This window comes from Pezoporus flaviventris, unplaced genomic scaffold, assembly GCF_033815535.1.
Source record: "Pezoporus flaviventris isolate CSIRO_AGI_PZ_B2104156 unplaced genomic scaffold, CSIRO_AGI_Pfla_v1 ptg000093l, whole genome shotgun sequence".
Lineage (NCBI taxonomy): Eukaryota > Metazoa > Chordata > Aves > Psittaciformes > Psittacidae > Pezoporus > Pezoporus flaviventris.
The window spans coordinates 1444162-1469078 of NW_026892641.1; the positions used below are offsets into that span (position 1 = coordinate 1444162).

Genomic DNA, 24917 nt, shown 5'->3' on the forward strand with positions numbered 1-24917 from the left:
CAAGAGCTGAGAGCGTAGCAGAAAGGGGATGGGTTCAGGGCACTGCTGTGCAGGCTTTGAAACATGCTGCAGAGAATGATGCCATATCTCTGTATGGAGTGTCCTGGTTTGGGAGCTGTTGTGGAGATGGGATACAGAACTGCATGTATATTGGGTGGCAGGGGCATTACTTCATTTTCTTTTCTTCTTAAGCTTATCTGAGGGGAGGAAACCGTAGACCTTATCTTTTTCTGAGTGGAAAAACTAATCTCAAGTACATACGTTTGAAGCTAGCAACAGCATGAGCCAGGTTAACTTGACTAAATAGGCACATGAGGCCACAAAATCTGACTGAGCCTAATTAGAAACCAGGATGCCTCCCAGCACTTAAAGGTTTCTTTTAAGATTATGATGAGCTGACAAAACATATTAGTGAGAGGTGGAATTGGTATGAGCCATGTTTGGCATTTTACTACTTAATGACAGCAACAAGAAGCCCTGTATAGAGATCAGAGCCACACGTGCACAAGCCTGGATTAATTCATGCCACCTACTTTTTGGTGTTTAACACCAATACCTAAGTTAGTTGCACAAAGCTCTCAGAGTCCATGGGATGGACTGTGTCACCTTTGGAGATGCTGCTCATCTTCTGTGGAGCCCAAGAAGACTGTGCCATTAACCAGGCATCTCAATGAATTGCCTGCACTTGGTTGGCATGAATGCAAGCCAAGATGTGGTGTCCGCTCATCACAGTGAGACAACACAAAGCCCAAGTGCATTGAAAAGGAGAATAGCGGGTTCTCAGAATTGATTTGTAGGGGAGAGGGATTGCAGTGCGCTGGCTGTTGAATGCTGCTGGGTAGTTTGCAAGCACTGGTGAGGGTTTAGAGTTGAAGGAAAGTGCATGGCAGTAGTTTTATGTTTCTTTCCAAGGATGTATTTCGCTTTGGGGCAGCACTCTCATTACCACCACTAGCCTGGATTCCTCTGCCCATCGCATTAATACAGGCGGTGCACTGCCTCTGCTTGTGGGATCAAGCCATCAGTGCTGGAGCGGGGCCGTGAAACTGTTGTGTCTGAGCACAGCCAGGCTGCCAGCGAGAAGCAGGGCTGATTGATGCTGGCTGACGGTGGGACCTATTGCCTCCTAAATGCAGTCCTCTCCATCCCATGCCAGCAGGTGCTTTGCCTATCTGGGCACTGCCAAGTTTCCTCCCGCTGTTCTCCTGAGTTCCAGTATTTCATCTTTGCCCGTGCTGCTGTTTTCCATCCCTCCGCCTCGTTCCCAGCCCTTGGTGTCTGTTCAGAGACTCGGTCTCATTTGCTGTTGTCCTGGTGCCAGAATTTCAAGTCCAAGGCGATGGAGCTGCAATGGGAGGACTCATGCTCGCTGGCTCCACCGTCTGGACCTGGCCCCAGCACAGAGCTCAGCAACCCCTAACAGGTCCCCTTGCTTTCTCTCCAAGAATATGATTAGAGGTTTGAAACTGAGCAGACAGCTGGTATACTCTCCCAGGGCAGCCTCTGTGTCTGGGCCTCCATTGTTTTTGTCCAAATCATATCTGATTTCTTTCCAAAAACGTTTCAGTCCGTAAAAACCAGACCAGGTGCCTTTGGTTGTGCTCATTCCTGAAATACCAGCTACAAACAAAAGCATTTTGGGCTGGTCTTAAAATGGGTACGAAATCTGTTTTGAACTGGGATGGCTTTTATTTCCCAATTAAAGCATTTGAATCTTCCCTTATGATTTCCAGATAGGAAACTGCCCTTGTTCTTATACCTGATTTACTGCATCCTCTTTTACTGGATTACACAATTGCTTTGTGCCATGCTGCAGTCTCTGAAAGCTCACCCCTATACACATTCTTTGCACCCTGACATCTCAGGTATTTTACATAGAGTAAAACTACCAGATTTTTGGTTTTGCTGCAATAAGCTTTCCAATTTTGCTCGGCAATTTGCCAGAATAGAGGAAAAATTAGAAGAAACCTTACCAGCCAAAATTGGTGGAAGTGTTTAAAAGCTCGGGTGGCCTCTGAGCTGAGGTTTAGTTCTGCATCCCTGTTAACTGCCAAGCTAAGTGCTTTGTCCTCCAGACTGTCCTTCGTCTAAACAGCATGAGCAGTACCACTGGCACCAGGGCTACGGAAGGGCTCCTGATGCTGCCAAGAAGATGGGCCCTCGTTACGGAGCGGAGATCTGCCAACCTTCTGTGCTGGGGAGTTTGCAAACTTCCACAACGCATCTGTTTTATTTCAGACCATGGATTGCACTGAATAGTCCTTTTGTGTGCTCTGTCTCTGACTACTAAAACTGGCTCTGAAGACACCAGAGATAAATATGACAGCTACTGTTATAGAGTATCCCCTGGATACCGTGGCCTGACCTGTACCCACTGTCTATCTTAACGTTGTCAGTAATAATGTTTATATTGCTGTGTCAACTTCATTTCTTATCATGTAACCAGAGAGAGACCAAATGAACGTGGAAAGCTTTTCTGTACCTCTGCATTCAGGGTCATTTAGAGGTTCACAGATGGGACAGGCACTTTGCCACTGAGCTGTTTACCCTGACAAATGCCACGATGTTGTGTGTATCATTCAAGGGAGAAACAGCACTGTTTGAAATGCTAGGAGAGCATTGCAAGGGTAGACTGAACGGCACGACTGCAGATTGGCAGGTCTGCCTACCCACAGTATGTGGTGTTACAGCAGGTTTCGCAGAGGTAGGCTCTGTCCACGTTTCCTGTGGGACATTACCTTCCAAACTTGCACAGATTCTCTGCGTGGGTTCAGATAGATACACTAACACTAACCGTGGCTTTGTGCACTGTGCATGTTCATTGTTAAGTTGGCTTCATTTTGCATTGTAGAAATGAATACCCTTCAATGGCAGGGGAAATGGATTTGTGTATCTACCCCTGGATAAAGGTGTGTTTGCATACAACTATATCAACAGCCAGGGAATGCGAGCATTCCTGTACCTGGCATAGTGTTTGTCATTACCTGCCAGGGAGTGCCTGGCCCCAGCGAAGTGGTTGGAGTGAAAAGGAAGACTGTTGCATTACACCTCTGTGCAGCAGGTCTTTGATGTCTGAATAAGGGTTTCCATCAGTCGATCTTGTCTCCAGAGAGTGGGTACTTCGGAAAATGTGACCCATTTCATTTGTATTGAAGCATAGGCAGCAGAAAAAGGCATGCTTATGCCTCTAGTGCTAGCAGTTCAGTTGCTGGAGTGTCACCAGTTCAAGACATCACCCAGCCAGAGCCGCTGGGAGCCCAGCTCTCCCTGTGCTGTCTCTGGACAGTGTTTGACCAGACTGTTTTTATCTCTCTAGTCTGTCTGTGGGAGTTGAATCTTTGTACAGAGACTGCATTGCTTGGCATCTAATCTGCACTAGTTGACTCAGTCAGCCTCAGAAGGCAAGGGGGGGAGGGAGATAAGTGGGAGGAAGAAAGGTGGGAGTGGAAAATAACATATTTGAGGGGACAGCAGGAAGCCTGGGCTCATTCGCATCTTGGGAATTGCTCAGGACATGACCAAGTGAGTGTTTCCTGATCCCCTCTTTTTTTGGTTGTTTCTGTTCCACTGTGGGCCAGGAAGAAAGGATAAGCAGTAGGGCACAACTGGTGGAATGCCAGCATGGGTTATGCCCTTAGGAAGTGTCTCGAGAAAGCCAAGTGTCCCAGCTGGGTGGTAACCTTGACCCTCCAAAATAGCTTGGTTGCAAATGTTTCCTTTATATTCCTTTTTGCGCTACCTGGATTTCCACTGAGGACCACTTATTCAGTCCAGTCCTTCCTTACGCCTTGAGAGGAGTTCTCTGCACGGGGGACATTTTAATACACATTTGCTTGTTACTGTTTGCTTTTTCTGTGGAGAAATGGATCAAAATGGAGACTAGATGAGGTTCTTTGGTGAGGGAAAGGAAGTAAGAGAGAGCTCTAAAAAATACAAACCATTACTGCTTTGGGACAAAGGGATGGAGTTATTTCGACCTGCAGGTTATTCGAGAAGAGAGAGCATTGTGAAGGTGGAGCTGTAGAGCAGGACAGGAGGGAGATGTGTGTGGCTGTGGGTCTTTTCAAGTGCTTTGGGACCCTCCAACATAAAAGTTGCCATGTGAACATCAGATATTGTTATCCATTATTATGAAAGTTGGGGATCTGCTCACGCTTTGAAAGATCAATAATCCCACGTTCTCCAGAGAGGCAGAGCAGGGATCACAGGATGCTCATGGCATGTTCCAGGGACTTCAGGGATTGATTATGTCTTTTCTTTGTCTGCCCTAATTAAATCAATAAATGGCCTTTGTAGTCACCTGTGTAGCAGGTGATGAGTTGAGGTCACTGAAGAGGGCATCCTGGCAGCCTTTGAAATAGAAAAGGATTTTGATCCAGAATAGTCAGGGTGTCCCAGTTTCTTAGTCCCTTGGGCCAGCTTGTTCCTAGAACAGGGCTCTGAAGGCAAAGAAAAGAACAGAAGAGATTTGTCTTCTCTGAGGGATGATCTAAGAAATCTGGTATTTCTGTTGTCTCAAACCTTTCACTGTTTACTCCAGATGTCACCTGTTTTGTTTCTACTCTGCTTCTCCTATGAACATATTAGTAATGCGGTGATGATTAGGTGAGCAGGTTATGTGTCAATTTGCATTATGACTTAGCTTCTAGTAGTACTGTAGCAACTCCTGGGTGTACAGGCACTGATGGGAACTGTATTGTGTGCTGTATAAACTCAGTGCTGCTTTGTCAAGGTGAGATCATTTTAAGTGGAAGTGGGTAGAAAGAAATTTGGATTCAGATTCCTCTGGGTCCTGCGGTTGTTTGAAATCCAGATCAACTCTAAATGGATCTGAATTTTACATGCAATACATGTTTCACATCAATTCAGCCCCAGTGTAAGACTGACACAGCCTCATTCTCAGAGATGAAAACAAATGCAAATCCATGTGCTGTGGATTGTTCTGCTGGATTACCCTGTTTGGGTTTTTTTTTTTCCCTCCCAGATTGATGCAAAGGCGTTTGCAGGTGTTTTCTCTGTGGTAGCTGTTTAACGTTGAGTCCTGGCATGCAGATGTTTGGAAGAGTGGCCACTGTGTCTAGTGAGGCTGCTGCCATTAGCCAGCCTTCCCGGACAACGGGTGTAAGCAGAAACCCAACTTTGGAAGCACATGTCCTTCCTTCCCTGGGTCTCTCTGAGATGGTTCATTGCTCCCAGAACCTCACACCTTGAGGATCCCCAATCCAAACTAAAACAGCACGAGTAGGATGAGGGGATTTATTTTTTTTTCTCAGGGGTATAAAAATGGTATCTTTTAACCTGTCAGTATGCATTTAAAACACATCCGAGCTTTGAAAGAGGCTGTCCAAAAAGAAACCCAAGAGTAATAAGACTGTGTTAGTAGAGCCAGTACGCATTGAATAGTCTCTGTGGTGGTAGAAAAGCCTTAGGCTTCAAGCGATTGCTAATTATGTGGCTCTATTCCTTTTTAAGCAAATACCATGCAAGGGTTGTGAAGGAGGGAAAGTGTGTTAAGCTGTGGAGGGTTACCAGGTTTGGGCTCGGTGTTTTTCCTTCTTTTTTCCCATGCTTCACATTGGTATTACAGACTGGGCACTGGTTTTAAAATGAAGCCGCATTCCCAAGTCCTGCCATCCATCTCTTAGAGCCCCTGTGTAAAGGGCACAAGTTATTCCACCTTAAAAAGAAAAGAAAAAGGGGGGGGTTGGGGGGGAAGCAAAGCCCACGCTGTGCAGAGAGGGAGAGAGTTACAGAAAGTGGGCCCCCTGCTTTTCTCAGAGGGGGAATGTAAGCAGATCCGTGCTGAAACTGCTTCACTCAGCAGTTTTCGGCTTGTTTTAATTGGCCTGGCCTGAAAGAATTCTGAATGCTGTACCTGTGCCAATGAAAATGCAAATGTTTCCCCCAGACGAGGCACTCGGAGTGCCTGTGCCCCAGCTCTGATAGCAGCAGCAGGGGCATGGAGACATGTATGTGATGGGAAATGGGGAGGCCTTGATCTAACTCGGCTTAGAAAACAAAAGGGCTTTGGAAAATGAAGTGTGAATGAGGCAGAAAAGGGCGAAGCGTAGGGTACCTACAGGAACTCCTGCAAAACCAGGGGCTTTTCTGTAGTGAAGCCCATTACCCTCTCACCTTGCACTGGACCCATTGGATCCTTTACTAATTTCCAGGGGAACTTGCTATCTCTTCCTTTTGTTTAGTTGTTATTTAATGTAGAAGGTTTCCTGTCAGTAAGAAGGCTATTCTTTCAAGTGGAGAGATGCTGTCAGGGAGTGCATCTTTACGATGGTGCTGGGTACCACAGTGTGCCCTTGGAGACTGCCTCTCTGTAGGAGAACCAAGGCTATAAACTGATCCCAGACCCTTGCTCCCTGCAGGAATGAATAGGGTGGACTGGGAGGTACCAATTCCACAACACAGGTATTACAAATTATAGCCACACAAAAGTATGTTCTCATGCATCAATAAAACATGCCTCCTCATAAAGGACATGCACTAAAGTCCTTGAATGAATGACTGAGAAAAATTACCTGGCTCAGCTTATTTTTCTGCTTCATGTTAAATTTCAGCCCAGTTGTGAGTTGGGAAAAGAATTAATTTTCAATAAATGATTGATCAATTCTTTTCTGTCTTTCTGACTCCCTATCCAGTCATGAATATGCATTCTTTGCATTTTCCAGATAAATATCCAGCATCTTAGGGTATTTAAAATTAGATCTGTATACATTTACAGAGTAATGATTATTCTGAATTTCATCTGAGGCAATTAAAAAGCATCACGATGACATTTAAGGTGATATTTTTCTCCCTTATGTTAAATAATTATAAATAATAATAATGATTAAACAAATTATTCTGTTCCTCCCAGTCTGGATCAACCTTTAGGTTAATAATCTAAATCATTAAAATTCATCTGTCTCTCAAAGGATTGAGTAGTTAAAAAAATTGGAGGAACCTTTCTGCATAAGGGTGATTGATAATTACCAAAGCAAAGATGTTTTGTGGGTAGAAATTGTGAAGGCTCAGCAGATTCACTGGGTTAAGTACTGGTCTTGCTGATACTTCCAACAATGAAACACAGCACAGTTTTATCAGCTGATGTCCTCTTTGTAGGATGATGCTGAGGTCAAGTCCAAGCCTGCTTCTTCAGGGACCGGCGCTCAGGTGTTCACTGTTTGCAGCTACAAACTTATTTAGTGGTCTTGGGTCACTGACAGCCTTTTTTTGAGGTTACTATTTAATTACAGTGGGAGTTAGGCCCTTATATATGTGTGTGTGAGTCTATTTGTTGTTATTATTATCATTATTATTCCTTAAATTGCCCCTCTGTGATTTCTCTCGATTAAATTCAGTCATCTAAAATCTAGCTGTCTCTAGACCAAGCTACTACTCAAGGGAATAACTGGTAGTGTCTGTCATTTCCCTACTGGAAATGCTTGAGGGCTGGTTGATTTGCCCCTACAGGTGTCTGTTTCTCTTTCTTTGTGGTGTAAAGTACGTAGAAAACGAGAACTGAAACCCAGGTTTTAGATGGGTACAGCTTAAAGATGAACAGGACTCAAGCTGCCTCTCAGCTTCTGTAACCAGGAGCACTCTTTTCCCTTAGACATTGCAAAGACAATGTGGTAAAAACCCTGAAATCCTGTTTAGCTTCTCCATTGACAAGAGCAATCTAAGATGACTACCTGAAAGGTATATGGACTCTTTTGGACTTTACACTTCTCTGGATAATTAGACTTGCCTGGCCGCAAAGCACCAAGGAACAATGGATTTCCAGTGCGGGAAGGAAGGATACGGCTTTCCCTCAGGGGTTTATTGGATTGTGAATTGCTCCACCTATTTGCAGAGTTTCTCAGAAGTAATCTGCGTTCATCCATCTTTCCCCCCACCTCCCTCTGGGGTATTAAATCTCTTCCCACTCTACTAAAACCAAGCCTTTATGTTGCCTTAATAAATTGCTTTGCTTGTTGAACGTGACTCTGCTTTGCAGGAAAACACCCACTTCAGAGTAATCAGGACCAAATAGGTACCCTATATACAGGACACAGGCTGCGGAGACCCTCTTTTAAAATGCAGGGGGCTGTGGAATTACATCTGATTTCACTGAGCACAGACTCCAGCTGTTGATAATGCTCTCCTCTGTCTCTCTTTCTTTTTACATGCCTTTTTTCCTTAAGGACATTTTTATATTCCCATCTTGTTTTGCCCCTTATAGCTCCCTCTTTCCCTCCCTTCCACCTCCTTATCTTCCTAGGTGTCCCTAGCTAAGTATTAATGCTGGTGTTCCAGCTCAGATCTAAAGTCCTCTGAGACGCCGTAGTCCAGCCCTAGTATCCAGTCGTTGCTCGCTGCAGACGGACTGACATTCCCTGGAGAACGGCCTTGCTCAGGAAATGTAGCTATTTCCGGTCTCAGCTGCAGCCAGGAAATGAGGAGGCAGCAGTGGAGATATTTTCTGTGTTTGAAGGGATTTTTCCTTACTTTATAGCAAGGAATGGTCTTGCAGCGAGGGGCTGGTTGAAACCCTTGGCCCAGGGAGGTGGTGTCTGAACGTGGTGTTGTGTTAGACCGAGGTTCACACGAAGGCTTGGGATTTGAAAGCAGCGAAATGTCAGCAAATGATCCCAAGATTTGAAGCCAGAATAGTAAACATGACCTCATGAAGCCTTTCTGCTGCTCTCATTTGCTTGTTTGTTTGATTTTAGTTTGCTTGTTTGTTTTTTCCTTGGACACAAACAGTATAAAGTCTCTTCAGAACACGGAGCAGTGCCTTTCGGGTGCTGCACATGGACAGATTCCCATCTGCTTCCACTGCAATGAAAAGGGTTTCAGATCCACTCTAATACTGGCCCACTTCTATGTTCATTTTAAATAGAATTTCTTAAAAGGAATCTCAAGAGAGCATAAAGCAGTCAAGGGTATTTTAGTTTTAATGGAAGACGTGTGGCAAATCCCCTAGATTGTTTTAAAAGTCTCATTCTTATTAGCGGGAATATCCTGTAAATTTCTGCTGTGAGGTGTGGTTAAAACACTGAAAGTAAGTTTTATTCCGTGTAAAAATGTTGCTGCACCATTAGCCTGATTTTTCCCCCAGTGAAGCTTCGGTGATTGCGGATAAAGCATTAATGATGGCTGTCAGTGCATTGTGTTGCGTTAGCGCTTCGGAACCGGAGTCTCAAACCACAGCCAAAATCCTGCCATCACCTTACGAACACAAACAAGAGCTGGCCTCTGCCCTAAGTGTGCGTATTACAAGAGTGCCTACAGCAAATGTTTCCCAACAGAGGAATGCATGACACCAGCCATATATGTGCCCCAAAGGAGCCACGTATGTTATCTGCGCAGCCCCTGGTGTTTAGGATGTAGTGAGGTGTTTGAAAAGCCAACACAGGGGATACAAGCTGGAGTGGTGCCTTTTTGGGCTATGGGTGGCATAACTACTTAGTATTTTGCTTGCATCTCAGGACTTGCTGGGATGCCCTGGTATTGCCTGCTGAGTTGTGTTTTGCTTTCCACAGGTAGGGCTGTGTTTAGATTGGGTGTTTGGTGTATTCTTGGCACATATCTGTTGCTCGCAGAGCAGTGAAGCCTGCAGGCTGGAGGTCTGAAGAGACAAAAGGGAGAAAAGGGGGGAGTGACTTGCTTGTAGTCATCCAGAAGGAAAACATAAATCTTCTGACCTGCTATACAATGCTTGTTCCCTTAGCACCCACTGCTTCACAAGCAATGTCCCAGATCTTTACGTATGTGATAGTCCCACAGAGTTCAATTGTGGCTAAGGAAACACAAATATTGTTCCTCACATGTGGAGAGTTGCTCATGTAGTAATCAGATGAAGAACAGAGATATCCATCTCAGCCTTATTAACTTCATCACACAATTCATCACTGAGGTGGGTAACTGAAGGCCCAATTAGGCACTTGTGATTTTGGCTAGTGCCTGCAGAATAGTGTCCTATTGTATAATTTTGTTTGGTTTTGGTTTTATATAGTAAAGCACAAATAACATTTGCTCATGAGGCAGACAAGGGACACACTGCCAGAAATAGAGGCTCCCAACAATTATACAGGATGTTGCTGTGGTGTTATCATATGATTCATCCACTATGAGTATGAACAATTGTTAACCTCAAGACACTCTCACTTTCACGCCCTCTGACACACATACCACTGAGGACAAATATCCTCAAGATGAGTAAAACATTAGGACTGGGATTTCAACTCGTAAAGGTCAGTTCATTTTAGGTTCGTATGTTTAAGCCTTAATTTTGCTGTGTCCAGTCCTTGAGCATGGGGGTTATAAGGGGGATTTTCTGCAAGCGGTATGATGTTCTTGCTTAGTGAATCCTTTTTGGGTGGTGATTGACCATAGCAATGGCTGTGGATAGAGGCTGTCAAAATGGAAACCACTGAAATCAGTTACAGAGAGAGTAAATTTGGCCCAGATGATCTGATACTGAATGCAGTAGGGAGTTATACTGAGGAGCACATCCACTAAAGCTGGAAGAAACATAGCCAAAGGCATTGAAGCTCTTGCAGGTGTTGCTCTTGTGTCTGTGCAGGCTTTGCTTGAAGTAAGCCTGGCAGTTATAAATTGGTAGAGCAGTAGCAGCTTCTGTTACTGAGCAGATGGACTTTGAGACTTGTAGTTGCAAACTTGCGTGTTCTGATTGTCCCCTACCATGGATAACAGCCAGATAACGGATGAGCTTCTTCACAACCCCTTCTATTGTAAGCGTTTTGTTATCTTATGTAGCATAATGCTTCTCTTTGCCATAGATGGTTGAGGGCCACCACTGGGTGTTCCTTGTGCAATTATTTTTGTTTAATTGAGTTTAATTTAGCTTTGGACCATCCTCTCAGAACTTGACTCAGGCACTTGCTGGTGGTCAGCCATCTTTTGCTGGCTATTCTCCTTGCCAAGTCGCATCACTAGATGGCAGTGCAATGGCAAAAACCTGCCCTGCCTGCACTGCCGCCGAGAAAAGTGAAATTTCACCTAAAATTGGCTGAAATTTGAAATTTGAGTGCAAAACAACCACACCTTCAAATGCCTCTTCAACCTCCTTAAGTTCCTCTAATGGGCTTTGTAAAGACCTATGAAAGGTCTTCACTTATGGCCCAATGGCTTAGGAGCTACACCAGTTTATGCCACCCACAAATTGGGCCTCACAGGGATATATCACAGCCATACTTGTGGTTTGCATGTATATGAGGTTAAGTCAGGAAATCTGCGTAAGTTTTCAAGTGCACAAACAGTAAAGCAAGCAAACATGACATTTTCCTTCAAAATTAAGCTTTCCTCACTCTTCAGCTTTGGCTCACGCTCTCCCACAGGGTAATGGCTTGAGTTGCTTCGCAGCCCCAGACTTTGTGGTGCAATAAATTGAGCTACAGGTCATCTCATTTCAGTTTGCTTGAAATTAAAAGGCTCTGCAGCATTCAATCCTGTTTTGTGACCCAAAGGGGAATTTAAGTGGTGCGCAGGTATTGGTTTGGTTTTCTGCAGGGAGAATTCTATCCTGTGAGCCCAATGTAATTGAAGCGTATGGAGTAGGTGTGCTCATGTATGTTATTTTAGATCTGGATTAGCACCCTCATTTATGACCAAGACTTTAACAAGGAGGAAAATGTCACAGTATAGGAAAATAAACAGGGTGGAAATAAATGGCAGAAAGACAGTGTACACCATGCTAAACATCGTCCTTTTCGGACGTCATGAAGACAGCTGTTGGCTGAGAGTGAGATCTGAAGGTCTTTGTTGGGAAACGTTATTGCTGAGATTTTCACTGTTTGGATTTCCTGTTTTCCTCACTTCTGAACCCTTTAGCTTTTGTAATCTAAGCAGGGTCAGGTCTGGTCATCCGTGGGGAAACAGACTGGCTGAACAACAAGGCTATGTGCTGCAAGAACAGCGCTGGGGAGTCAGTAGGTAAACGGCTGGGGAGGTTATGGAGTCAGCCAGGATTCTCATCAGGGTCTGCTCTGACCTTCTGTGCCGTGCTGGCCATAAGGTTTCCCTGTCTGAACTGCATCTGTCTGGATAAAAAATATCTATCCTTGAGTTTAAAAGGCTGAGTGATGGCAAACCATCCACTGTCCTTCAGAAGCGCTTCCAGGGGTTAATTGCCTTTGGCTGTTAAAAATGAGTGTCTTATTTTTGGTCAGGTCTACTTAGCTTTCGTTTCCTTGTCACTGCGTTTGGTTATACATCTATTGTAGACAGAAGAGCTCTCATGAAAATTTGTTGTAGAAGTCTTTGATACCCAGATACGATATGCTCCAAAAGATGCTCCAAGAGCTGTCATCTCCCAGATGTGAAATTCAGATTGGAGCCATTTGATCTCCCTCAAGAAAACATAGTCTTTTAAAAGAATGTGCCAGAATCCATTCAGGTTTGACTCTAATGCTGTGTCATAAAGTGCTTTTAACAGTCCTGGTCTGAAGTGGTGATCTCCCTACATGCATGTGCATTTGTGTCTCCATTGGCTGAACATTGTGATACTTTTCCTGGCGATAGGTAGAGTGAAGTTAGCTCTAGAAAGGATGAAATTAGACTAGTGTAAAGGTGCATGACTGAAAATATATACAGAGAGGTTGAAAAGTCCCACCCACTCTGCCCACACTTGGTGGTGGGTCATATAACTACACCAGAACAATTGAAAGGACATAATCCTGTTGTGGTAGGTGCTATTAACGTTATTGTGTAGTATTATTTGTCACTGTGTGGTACTTCACAGTTACTCTACATAAATTGATTAAACACTGTACAATATGGGTGTGCAGCAGGTGAGCCTGTGGAGTAAATCAGTGCTGGCTGTCAGTCCAGTTCTTTGTGTAGAGCCTGAAAGAACAACTGACATGGGGTACTGAGCTCATTTTCTCTCCTGCACATGCATCTGGTGTAAGGTAGACTTGTTCCTGCCTCACCATCCCTGGATTATGAGCAGAAATTCTGTGTAGTACCAGCTCTGACAGCATCTCTCTCTACCATCATTCAGTTTCTTACTCCAAACACTGATTTTCACCAGTAGATAGGTTAGAGCTATTCTGGATCAGTCTTCACAAGGCTAATGTATTTTCTTCCTTTCCTAATTATGCATGGCCCATTTTCTCACAGTTATACATTGGCTTTTCTCAGGGTTATCATGGCACAGCTCATCCATGGGCTTGAGTTCTTTGGTGGTAGTGAAATTCTTCCAGCTGCAATTGTAATTAGTTCAGCTGTTTTGAAGGACAACTGGGAAGACTTTCACAGGGTGGTGTTTAATGGTTCTATTTGTCCCAGAACCTCTACCAAACATCTTGGGTTTCACCTTCAAATTCGTAGGTTTAGGGGATGCTATGTAGACATTCAGGACTTGATTCTCCTCTTCCTTTTTGTGCTGACTTGAAGAAAGGCAGAGAAATTACCTGGGTTATATCAGTGTCATTCGTTTGTAAGAGGATAACTGGGTTCTTGGATTGCTGGATGGATAAAGCTGTTAGGTATCTGAAGGCATTAGGGCTGTTCTGCAAGATGAAGAGCAAGGTGACCCTGGTTCCTGCTGCGATACGTGATGTGTACGCGTTTAAGTGGGGCAGTATGCCCCATCTCTTCTTCTCCAGAGCAGGTGGACCGGCCACTGGCTCCAGTTCTCCCACTCACTGACCCTCCCAGCATCGCTGCAACAGGACGTTGTGATTTACAAGGACGGGCCAGCAGGAAATTCCTACCTCCGCCCCCCCGCAGAAAGGAGGAAGCAGGAGAAGCGCCGTGACTCAGAGTCATGCCTGAGTCACTGCATACGCGGTTCCTGGGGTGGTGCTCGGCTCACACCAGCCCTTATCCTGACCCTGCACTCAGTCCTGGTCACCGTCCCCTCAAGTGCAGCTGGAATTAACTTGCCCTCCTGCACTGATGCCGGGAGTTATGTGAGGGGGAAATGAGAAGCTGCATATGGAAAAAGACCTGATTGAATTAATGCTATTCTATAATACGTGAATAAACAGCTTATAGCAGGTGCCTGGCATCTTACGATAATCAACAGGGTATTTATTTGGGATCAGAAAACATCCTTCTTTGAACAAATCTCTTATCTGTCTTTGGCTTGCCAAAGACTCGCTGAAATTGGATGGGGACATTTGCTGTCTAGTTGCAGATAATAAATCAAAGGGCTGAAGAAACTGCAGGAGAAAGGGCATGAACTGACCAAACATTCAGCTTATTGTAGTAGCCATCAGCACGGCCAAAGTGAAACTTTCCCAGCAAGTTTTCACTTCTCTCAAATCCAGTTATTCCCTGCAGACAGCTGAGTTGTCTAAGTAAATAGAGGTCACTTTACCTTGACTAAACAATGACTTTGCTATAGTCCGTGCCAGCTATGTAACAGTTACAAAATGTACTTTAAAGGCTTGTTGGAAGCAGGCTGCCAGGGTGAATGAACCAGTCAGTCTGGTCTACTTTGGGCAGGATTTAGGATGCTTAGTTAAATGAAGCTGTGGTCGGATCAGCTGATCCCGTTCTTTGAGTGGGGATATAGTATGCAAACGAACAGACGTGTCTAAGGAGGAAGCGGACAGGAGCTGGGGGAGTGGAGAAGGGATGACTTTCCTCTGATGTCAAAAATCCCATCATTCAGTGCTCGCAGGGAAAAAGACAAGAGGAGAAGAACGTGGAGAAAGAGAGAGGGAGAGAGAGAGAAGAAACGAAGGGAAAGGACACACTCATTTCCCTCCCTCATCATGTAGGCTAATATTGTCCACCCTAATAGGACGGAGAAATGAGCCTGATCCCGAGTGCCAAGTTCTGCACAGCCTTCCAAGCCCCAGGGATTGTTCACAACCCCATCCCGATCTGGACTTGGTTAGTACTGCCTTGGTATGAATAATCAAGTAGATAAAAATTGTCAAGAAAACTTACTGCAGCTTCCTCAGGGCTCTCTTTGTGTTATCTTTTTCTTTCTGGCAATTTTAATGGTCTGATCATTGTTCTGTGTTTCTCAGAGGCGTTAGATATCCAGCTCTGCTAGGATTGCCGCAGTGCTGTGAGAAAGGACCAAAGCTGGCTGTAAGTGAATTAGCTCGAGCCCCAGCCGCAGGAGAGCTGGAGTTGCCTGGAGCTCTGTCCAGGTTGCTAATTCTTCCTTCCGAAGGGGTTGGTTTCAAAAGGTGCCAGATTTGTCTTTTCGTGCATTTTGCTGTGTGCCGTTGCCTGTAATTAGTTTCTCAACTGGAAAAGCTTTCTCAAGTGGGAAAGACTAAAAAAAAAAAAAGGAAAGAAAAAGGAAAGAAAAGGCAGAAAACAACCCCACACATTTTTGGCAATGGGCTGTTTTTCTGAGCAATTAATTAAGCGCTGATTTTAAAAGAATTTGAATGAATCCTCCTTGCACTCGGTGTCAAGCCTGGATCTTGTATTAATCACTTCACTCCTCTCTGACTGAATAAGGACTGAAAGAGATGCAGAGAGTAAAAATTTCCTCAGGAAATGAATCAGACGAGGAACCTATGCCTCATCTCGCCTCCTACAAATGAAGAAAGAGAGGATTTTGTCAATGGTGGGTCAGTTTACAAATATGTCCTTTGCAGCGTGAGTCATAAGTAGTGATACATTTCACAGCAATGCAACCACAGATGCAGTCTAAGTCCAGGACCGAATGCCAGCTAAAGATAAATAGAAATGAATCTTCATGCCTGTAATAGTAATGAGAAGGAAAATGCAACCTGTCAGACCTGCTTGTGTGTCAGCCAGCTCTTGCTGCTTTTTAAACCTGTGGCAAATTCTTGCTCACTTTAATGGGAGCAGAATAATCCCTCGGGATATGGTCCTGTGATTTCCATTTGCTGATAAGCAAGGAAGAGATGTGGGTTTCTACAGAGGCGAGCTGGTAGAGTACCTGCCCTGCTGTGGGCACCTTTAGTTTGCATCACTGGAGCCCTAAGGAGAGGGGGCAGCATTACAGTACAGTCTCCAATCACATGTGAATGCTGCCAGGTGGGTATCGCCTCATTGCAGGGAGGTGATAAAGGAAGCAGGAGCAGGTTGGAAGCAGCACTGTCTCTGGAGCTGGCTGCAATGTGTTACTAAGGTTGAGGTTCCCAAAATGCTGGACAAATATTTAGGGTTTTCTTCCAAAAGCACCAGCCTTTGTTAGTGTTATAGCTGCTAAGAGATGTGTAAAAACTGTTGTCGTGTAGCTACCATCAAGATTTGTTGTTGTTTCAGTTGTGGGTGAGAGAATGAAACCTAGCAGAAAATCTGAGCTGAAATACAAAGATTTGAATAGCTTTCACTGGTGCCGCTTTCCCCCTAGTGTTTCCCAAAACTAACCCTTGTGAAGTGTGTTATTGCTCATGGTTTTCCTTACTGAGCTTCCCGTAGTCAACATTAGCTTGCTTTAAAAATGTTAGGCAAGAAATCAGATATGGGTCAGATATTTCACAGAATCCCAGATTGGTTTGGGTTGGAAGGGACCTTAAAGCTCATCCAGTTCCAACCCCCTGCCACAGGCAGAGACACCTTCCACGAGAGCAGCTTGCTCCAAGCCCCATCCAACCTGGCCTTGAACACTGCCAGGGATGGGGCAGCCACAGCTTCTCTGGGCACCCTGTGCCAGCGCCTCAGCACCCTCACAGGGAAGAGTATTTAGTGGGTGTGCCAAAGTCAGTGGTGCTATCACAATTAGTTACTGGCCAAATCCATCCATTGGTGTGTGATAAGAGAAAGAGCTGAGACGCTGCAGGTCTTTTTATTAAATATAATGGCCATCCTTGGAAAGATCTTTATATTAAACAGGTTCATAGACATTTATTACTGTATGTGCAGTCTTTCAGTCTTCAGGCTCAAAGGCCTCTGCAGTTCATAAATACCAATCAGCAGGTTCCTACCTAAAGGTGATAACACTGGGATAGCACCAAAAGGTTTGAAATGGAATGGAGAATGGCAGACCTGGAGTCAAATTGAAACTTTCTAAATCACTGGCCAGCACTTTAACCGTAACATCAGTCCTCTTCTCTTTAGGGTTAAGCATTTCCACTTACAAAAAGAGCCAGAGGCTCTTGATTATCCATGCAAAACAGGCCAGGGCTTTGATTTGTGAGGTTTTGTCTGACACACTTTTAAATGGATGAAGCTCAATTTAGATTCCAAAAGAAAATCTAAATTTGATGGTTGAGACATATACCCACTTCTCTTTCTTATCCTGAGGCACCATTCTCCACCCTTCCCTTTTCCTCCTCCAAAAAGTGATACCGCCTAACGCTTTGAACCAAGAAAGCATATTTCAAGATCAGTGTGGAACAATTAAACCAATGATCTGTACGCTTCAAGGAGAAAACTGAGCTGCAGTAGCTCTGCTTTGACAGGTCTTTGGAGGATTTCAAGGAAGTTACACCCACTTCATTCATGATAATCGGCTGTTTAACGCAGAGCAGCTCAGTGTTATGAATGAAAGGGAGCATGTTTTGGCTTGCAGAACAACTCGCAAATCTAATGCTTCACTCGTCAAATAACCAGCCACATTAACAAGAAAAAGAACAAGAAAGGCTGACTTCATTCTTGAAATGAAATTAATGAATGCAAGAGTCAATGGGAAAAAATCATCCCTTGCTTTAGAGATCCAGAAACATTTTACCTCTCCTCACTGTGAATGTGTGAGCCACTGTGGCTGGACAAGCTGGGGGAAAATGTAGCCTCTGAATGGACTTTGATGTGGCTAAGACCAGGCCTTGGTGGGTTTTGTGCATTTGATTAGAACTGAATTGCTGGATTTCTTATCATGTTGGTGGCAAAAGGGAAACAGAAGGGAAGAGAATATAAAGGGTAATAGATGGATCTACAGAAGTAGTAAGTTTTCAGTTGGGTTAGAAGCTGTGGGCTAAGTTGCCCTGCTGATTAGAAGTACATTGATTTTCATCTAGGAAGCTGGCTTTGTGGAATACCATGATTTCCCCAGGTGTCACACAGCTGTCGGAGCTGCCTTGGGTCAGGTGCCTTTATTCCTTCTGGCAACAGTGGGTTTATAGACTCAGGAGAGCAGGATTCCTGGGAGACTCTTGTAAGCAAATGGAGTTTAGGACATGTTGAATTAAAGGCAGGTGCAAAGATAGTTTAAGGATGTCTTTCTACTTTCCCATATTCACAGTTCATTTGGTAATAAAATAGCTTGCTGGAGGAGCAGTGCGCACATCCATCCTACTGTCTCCTTTACCAGGAGGTGATTTGCCTGTGCTTGGGCAGGAAGGAGCATGCTTACTTTGATCAAATAAACACCCACAGGTGGTTGCAAAATGTTTGACATGGAACTAACTGAATGTTTATGAATTGTATCTTTGCAAGAAATGTGTATAATCACTTCCCTTAATGGGTATAATCATTTCCCTTGCTGGTTCTCATCTGGCTTTGGGGTGAAAGTGACAGATGTGATATTTCTCTTTTAACAGCCTTTTACAAAACATTAATTGTTTTCACAATTTTTCTTCCGAGGGGACTGTATCATCAAGTTTAACTGAGAAATAGATGGTGATAGAGGTTGATTAAGTGATTTTACCAAGAATGGATCAATAGTAAAGACTAGGATTACCTATTTAATCCAGAAGCCATTAGAGCAGATCTGTCTTTTGAGCCCAAGAGCATCAAAGCATATCTCTCCATCTTAGTGCCTAGAAAACTTCTGGGTCTATAGTACTCAGGCACCCCACAGCACTAGAAGCTAGAGCAGTGCTTTCTGTCTTGCCTTAATGGATGAGGAACTGGGGTCCACAATCTCAGAGAATGTCTATAGCAGAGGTGGTTTGGCTTGGATGGGCTTTGGGTCTATTTTGACTTGAGTTTATGATCTGCTGTAATAGTAATAATTAATAGTAATTAATAATACTATAAAAATATAGTGTGTATATATTATAGAGTTCGGCTGTAGGTAGAGGTATCATGCACATCCCTTAATACTAAAATTGGTGCATACGTTGAGTATTACGCATGTGTATACGAAAGCGACCTCTCTCCGAGTGAGTTTTACTGAAAAGGAAGCTAAACAAAATCAATTGGAGAAGAGGCAGCTTATTATGAGGATCTTTCCTCTCCGTTCAGCAGCTGAGCGCCTCTGATGGAAGGTGGGAAAACAATCTTTCTCATCCTTTTCACACTAAAACAATTCTCAGGACAATACTCAGCCAAAGGCAGGATCTCAGTACAGCACTTGCTACTTGGAAGTATCAAAGAAAGGGCAGGTTGGCTACAATCCCCTGCCTAGTGCCTCACAGGGGGAAGCGGCTGAAGGCGAAGCAAGGTGAAGGTGGACTGGATGGTGCCTAGGAGGGGGTGTGCTGGATCAGTTCTTTGTTTGCTGCGTACAATAAACTAATGTCCTTCTTTCTTCTTCTACTCTATAGAACTCCTGTTTGGGGAAATCAAGAACTGAACAGATCCTTTTCTATTTCCACTCATTTTCAGGGTGAGTGAATTCTCTTGTCTTCACTAGTGCTGTCATGTTCGGTGCAGCTAAGAAGTGTGACTTAAGGTTCAGAGGAAAATCTCTCCTTTTTTAATCTTTGCACTGATAACACTGTGCTTAATTTAGCAGCAGTGAGGCAGAACATTTGGATTTTGTCATCCATTTACCAAACTATTGTTGGCTTCTAATTTCATTGTTCCCCCCTACTGCTCATTCTAGATTTACGTTTTATTGTAGGTGCCAAAAGATAAGTTAATGCCAACTTGATTATTAATTAACTAATACTTTTCTCTGCCCTAAGATGGAAAGCCTTTATCTACTTAACCTATTATTATTTTATATATTACGGCATGGGTACGTCTGAATGCATTTGAGTTCTGCCCCCCTGAGAAACTGGGGCAAGAAGTGATAGCAACAGGATGAAAGAAAGCCAAAAGAATCTTAAACTTGTTATCAAGAAGTATGCCTTAATGTCGGAAGCAGGGCACTCACTTATCTGTATTTTGCAAGCCCCAAGCAATATCACAGTCTCATTGTCAAAAGTCACTGGTAACACACGGTTCTGAGGCTTTGTGGCATGCTCAGCAATGCAAAAATCAATAGAAAACTGGATTTTCAAGAGGCTGTGGGAATTGCTTGGGCATTTTTAAGGTATCTCAGCCTAGTTTGCTCAAGCTTAGAAAGAAAAAGCACATCTGGGAGACTTCTAGCCTACCTGACTTATGCCATGAAGGTGCTTTTTGTAGCCAGATGTTACCAGGAACCTCTGCACTGCTAATAGTACATGTCCCTTCTTCATGAGCTGCCTGCAGACATCTCATCTCAAGTTAGTGTCTTTCCAGCAGGAGACTTGAATTCAAGATGGAGTTCAGAACTGCCTCCCACTGTGGGAATCATTATTCAAAGTGCCATAAATGCATAGCATTAATGCTAGACCATAGATGTGAATAGGTTTAATTGAATAAATGAAAAGAAAGGAGGAAAATTGGGCTGAACAATGATAATAAGTTTATTGGTGTTGAGATTGGTTACCTCATCCTCTTGAAATTATGATTAGACAGTAAGAATGAGGTAACTGCATACTTTGTGGCACTTGTGAGAATCTTGCCTATGGGCAAAAGTTAACGCTGTGGAAGAAGGAGGTATTATACACACCAGGTAAAGTTCCCACCATGAAGAAATGGTCAGATGCCACATAACAGACAATGCATAAGACTTACAGCAGCATTGTAGAAAACGGTGAATTGACCCAATCAATCCACTTATAAAGGGCTTCACCTTTAGAGATTTGAAATACCTCTCTTTGCATTAAGATTAATCCCTCTCTCCTTCTCTATTTAAGTATGCTCTAAAAGTATAGCACATCTAATTGATGTCCCCAAGTGCTATTGCAGATTAAATATTGAACACACATATGCCTATGGTGTAACATAGTGAATAACACATCTGGGTGTAGATAGCATGATAAGATGGCTTGTGAACTGATGAATAACTTGTGTTCATGCTTACAATAAGCATACCAGCTTTGTTCTGCTACTGTTGAATTCCGGGTCCAAATGCCTTTGACATTTATTAAACCCTGTGCATGAATATGTTGACACCTGTTAATCTGCTGAATTTATTGGCACCCAAATTAGAAGTGTACCAAGGTTTCAGAAATCTTATAACTACCCTTGGCTTCAGTGGGATTAATCTGTGTGAATAATGGGCTATTTTTAGGCAGGGGGAGTAAAGGAGATCAGTGACAGAATCGGGGAGTTATGGGGGAAAAAATCTACATTTCCTTCCCCAAAAAGGGGAGTCTTCTACCCCCACACCATTTTCCCCCCATGCTTAACAGAATATGTCTTTCTTGAGCTTTCACATAGCAAAATGCAGAGCTTTAAAGGCTGGATTTGACCAGGTGAAGGAAGAGTAGTAGGCAGCAGCAAAAGCAGCAGCAGTCTCAGGAGCACCTTCCTTTCATCAAGGAGTTCATGTGGTCACCTCAGATGTGGGACACCCCGGTTCAATTACCTCCCCCTACCTTAAGGAAATTTGAACCACATCCAGCGTGCAGGAACGTGTGCCAAGCTCCAGCCTCCAACGCTGTTCCAGTTTGCATGAATAACTAAGTATTGACAGAGGCTACGTCTTAAGGCGGGTATTCACCTTCCTACCTCCTCCAGTGATTGTACTAATGATTTGACTAGTGAATTGTTTTATGTCAGTGACTATTTATATTGAGATCACAGCTTGGAGGACTGTTTGTGCATTTTAATTGCTGACTGTTTAATGCAGAATGTATACATAGTCCTGGAAGCAGGGATGGGAGCCCAGGCTTCCCCTTTGCTAGGTGAGTGCCATAGGCAGCATAACAGGGAGCTGTGCTCCATCTTCCAGCACGCTGGGTCCTGCTGAGCTCTGTCCTAGGTTACATGCACTTCTAGGGACTTAACTCTCTTTCTTTAGGTCTGTGCTCTTTCCTAGGCACCTATCCTTTTTCCCTAAGCCTGTGCTCTTTTGCAGAGATCTATGCTCTTTCTCTAGGCATTGTTCTGCTGAGGATCAGCTGAGCAGGCTAAAGGAGTATTGAGCATCATTGTTATTAGTGTATTTACAACATCAGAGAAAGCAGAGTTCTGCGCTGCAGTAGCTATTGAGGCATACAATTATTAGCACATTTGCAGTATCTGAGAGAGGAGGCCTGTGGCTGTGATAGCTGGACAAGACTCACAATTATTAGCATCTTAATAGCATCAGAAAGGTTTAGAGACTGCAGTAGCTATGGAAGCTCATGATTACTAGCGCATTTGCAGTAGGAGTGAGGCAAGGCTCATGATGTTTATTATATTGCTCATCAGTCTGTGTCCTGATACTGCTCAGCCATGCATGCTAGGAACAGCTTATCCATAGTACTCAGAGAACGGTGTGCCAAAATCCTCTTGTAGTCCATCAGCAAGGCTGTCGAAGGACCTCACAAGGCTATAAAAGGAACAAAACTATATTTGTATCTGTCTCTCCTGTTTCCAACAGGCAGGGATATTCAGCATGATTAAAGTGTTGGGCTTTGTAGGAGGTTGAGAACCTAACAAAGGGACTTGGTGACACGAGATGGGCTCTCAGGAGAGATTGCCTAAAGGAGTTCTTCCTCTGAGATGTTCACATGCCTGCATTCTGGATGTCACGTGCCAAACACAGTCCGTCTAATAGACCAAGGGTCAGCATTTCAATGCTTTCAGCAAGTAGTATGTAGTTTTGGGTTGTTTTATCTCATTCCTTGCCTGTGTTTGTGGCAGAGGAAACAGGATAGAAGTGCCACACGTGCGTTTTACACTCTAGTTTTCTAGTGAAATAGTCTCTCTTGGCCATAGAACTGTCCTCATGAAGTGGTTGATGCGTTAAACTTTGTGCCTTTCTTGTTTCTTAGTGAGTATTCCAGTATCCTTAAGTGGAAGTAGGTATTGAGAGGATAAATGTATTTAATACAAAAGTTGTCAGGTATGGGTGTGGAACACCAGATACCTTCACTGATAAAGATCCTCCTATTCAGCTGTCTTTTAAATGAAACACAGATGTCCTGAGTTCCAGCCTATGCCTGAACCACAAGACCGAAGGGAGGAGAGAGTATATGTTTATTTGAGCCCCTTGTTATATTGCTGGCAATGTATCACTAGTTTCCATTCCTATTTTTTGTTCTCTTAGCAATCCATTCGCTATTGCCCTTTTCTTCCTCACTCAGCCAGTAATCAACACACTCCACAACACAATGGGTTCCTTTTTGCGGTGAATCCCCTACTTGATGCAAACATTTGCTGGCCTCATTTCTTTGGGATATGTTTCAATGGGAAGAAGAGGGGAAAGTATTCCTTGTTCCTAGAGAAAAATTGCACTGGCAGCCTGGGTTATTTTGTCGGACGTGTGGCTTTAAGTGACGCCTTTGCCATCTGTTCTGTCTGCTAATTATGAATGCAAAACAAACGTAGCTCACAATTGCTTCATTTAGAATAAGGGAGATGGCAGTGACCAAAATAGTTTTATTTTGGTGTCAGATGCTCTTTTTATTTCTCCTGTCTCTTCCTAATCTAAAGCAGGTCTGAAAGTACTTCTCCCTCTTTCAGTCTGCAGCAATAGACACTGCTATGACAAAGAAGACCATCTCCTACAGGTTCATCCATTAGGCCTTTTCATGGAGCAGTCCCACATGAGCGAGGAAAGGAAAAAGGCTCCATTTCTTGACCTGTGAGGCTTCAATTATGCTGGTCTTAGGTCTGCAAGTATCTCAGAGACATGAGGATACCTCCAGAAAGCTAGACAGCAGTGCATGAACAGCTTTCTCAGTCTGTTCCATCCCTGTTTCCTCTTACTGGAGGCAAATGTTTTGTTGCCATACTGGAATAGCATGGGGGTCACGAATGATGCAGTTTCCTGTTGCTGTGTCCAGCAGCTGAAGATCCGTTGGCTTTTGGTTGTGGGCCCTGAGGCTTTCCTCCTTGAGTGAGCCTACAAAGGTGGGTGATCCATCTCCTTCAGTAACTGTGCAGAAACTGGGTTATAACAATCAATCCTCCTCCATTTGCTAGATGCTGCTTGCCATTTAGCATTTCCTAAGTTGCTGATGAGTTCCTTCGAGCCAGGGCTGTGGCAAATCATAGACATATCACTAGCAGCACAGCCACGGATTGAGGTGACCTAGATTTAGAAAATGGAGATGAGATAAAATGCTCACTGCACTCTGTTCTAAGGGGACATGCAGCCAAAAAAGCTGAAGTGGTGGAACGATTTCTCTTTAAGTCAGTTAAGACTGAAAGAGGCAGGTTTTTTTTCCCTATTAGGTGGCTCTATGATAAGTGCTAAGCTGTGACCCCATTTGTTCCACTTGTCCCTTTTCTAGTCTCAGGCCAAAGAGGAGATGGACAAGAGGCCATCAGGGTCATGTTCACCCTTTCCAGTAAGACGGGCTCCTCTCAGATATACATCTACTTTGCTTCAAGTCTCCTTGCTTTGGTACTGAGCATGTAGACACATGTTTCTCATCCCTCCTTCTTTCCCTCCTAGCCATCACTCTTGCTATGATGATCAACATGTTTCCTTTTATTTTCTGGCTGGTTCTGTGTTGAAGGGAAATGGGGTTACAGTATTTTCATACTGAAAAGCAATATTTTACACAGTAGAAAACCTCCCTTCTTCCTCCCTGCAAATCTTCTCCAAGAAAACTTGTTTTGTGCTTAAATATTCTCTTTCCAAGTGATTTTACAATTTTACTCACTACTTTACGGTATCCCCAAAGCTCTGGTTGTTTCATTTCCCCCCCGTTTGAGGTTGTATAGGGAAGGGGTGGCAAGGGACACTCTCAGTAAGTTACTGTATCTGGAAAAATCTCCATTTTTGGATCCCAGCAAACTGTCATAGCACAGCTGGGGCAGAAATATGTGGAGTGCTATGTCACGTTGGGGGTGTGAAATGCCCAAATCAGATATTATAAAGTGTAGGCTCTCATCCA

General features: G+C 43.8%; 1 long non-coding RNA gene across 1 annotated transcript in view; it reads left to right on the plus strand.

The window, feature by feature from the left end:
- The window catches only part of LOC133280995 (uncharacterized), a 42850-nt gene that overhangs the window by 11859 nt on the left and 6074 nt on the right, over positions 1 to 24917 (plus strand). The window contains exon 5 of the long non-coding RNA XR_009747336.1: positions 19374 to 19435. This is a non-coding gene — a long non-coding RNA (uncharacterized LOC133280995). The remainder of the gene's footprint in view (positions 1 to 19373; positions 19436 to 24917) is intronic.